The sequence below is a fragment of the Macrobrachium rosenbergii genome, chromosome 27 (genome assembly GCF_040412425.1).
Source record: "Macrobrachium rosenbergii isolate ZJJX-2024 chromosome 27, ASM4041242v1, whole genome shotgun sequence".
NCBI lineage: Eukaryota > Metazoa > Arthropoda > Malacostraca > Decapoda > Palaemonidae > Macrobrachium > Macrobrachium rosenbergii.
Genome location: NC_089767.1, coordinates 19,282,719 through 19,284,508, shown reverse-complemented (window position 1 = coordinate 19,284,508; position 1,790 = coordinate 19,282,719).

Below are 1,790 nucleotides of genomic sequence, written 5' to 3'. Positions count from 1 at the left end.
AAAACTAAAAACTCGTCGTTTGTGAAGAAAGGCAGATAGATTTTTTTTCGGGAAAACGCCGATACCAGCAGAGATATCCGTAGATATAAATGTAAATCACGTGAGGTTTCCAAAGGCATAAAGATAATTCAGGAGATACTTTTTGGAGGCATAAAGATCGTGCGAACGAGGCTTACTAAGGGCATGACGGTAATTAATGTCAAGGTTATGGGGACGTAAAGATAGCTTAAGTGAAACCTTCATGGGGAGGGAGAGAATATTCCCAGTGAAAATGAAAGGGCTGAGCCGGTGAATATGGACATTTTCATGACGTCGTCTTGATATTCTGTGACGCAAACCATGCTTCCAGAATCAGCGTCTAAAGCAGAATGAGGGAAGTGTTCTTTCTTGACTAAGCTATAAAAACTTAGATATAACTCCATTTCTTAATAATGAGAATCCTAGACAGTATTTGAAATGCCGTAAAAAAGGTATTTACTGAGAAAAGAATGTTAAATCACTGGCCGTAAATTATTCTTTAATTGTATGAGTCCACCTGAATTTTATTTTCCTTTTCAAAGCCTTATCATAATCACAGCAAAAATTAAAGGATTAAAGTATTTTAAATCTTTACTTAAGATCACTAAAAACGAAAAATCATAGGACGATTTGATAAGTAAAAAGATCTCTATGGGTTCCACATTCATTTATCCTTAAAAGACACTTGCTGGAAAGTAACCACGATATCTCATTTAAATAAGTGCAGCCGTAAATTTTTGTGATAGCATAGGATCTGCTCTACAGAATATTTGCACCAAGAATCTAGATATTTTGTAAACAACTGCATTTCAGAATTCCATGACCACCTTGATAAAGAAAGCGTTTAACAAATCAATCCAAGGCTTTTATCGTACCCCATAAAATAATTCTTAAAGGTCGTTATGAAACCAAAAGTCCGGTGCCTGGAAAGCATTAGAATTTAAGACAAAACTTGGATGTCCCATTCCTTTTGCGCTATCGTAGTGCTGTAGGTAAAAAGGTAAAAAGATAGTTAATGTTAAGTAAAAACAAAATCCCTAATATATATATATATATATATATATATATATATATATATATATATTATATATATATATATATATATATATATATATATATATATATATAATTTATTTATGTATTTATTTATGTATATGTGTATATGTATATTTATACATATATATATGCATGTATATATATATATATATATGTGTGTGTATGTATGTATATATATATATATGTATATATATTATATATATAATGTGAATAAATATGTATGTGTATTTATAAGGAAAAATGTACTGCTTCACATGTTCTTAATGCGCTGACTATATTTTCGAGCGTTTCATTTAAAATTGCGTTTTTTATCCATCATACTAAACAGACCAAAAATATTAGGATTTTATTGTTTAGAATTGAATCGGGCATGTATAACTTCCTTCACAGCTTTTTATTTAATAGTCGTATTTGATAACAATTTGAATCCAACACTGATTGTATTGATGGATCTTAATAAACTTAGTTGCTTTTCTTTTCTAATAAACGTTAACTGATACTGATACCTAAGCTGAAAGACGGAAATAGCAAAGAGAGAGAGAGAGAGAGAGAGAGAGAGAGAGAGAGAGAGAGAGAGAGAGAGAGAAGGGTGGGGAGGCGGTTTGGGTGGATTGGGACCTGTAAGGCGAGTTTAACACTTTCAACACCCCCGAATGTGAATGTATTTTGAATAGTTTTGACTACTTTAAATTATAATCTAGAGTAGACAGTTGTTG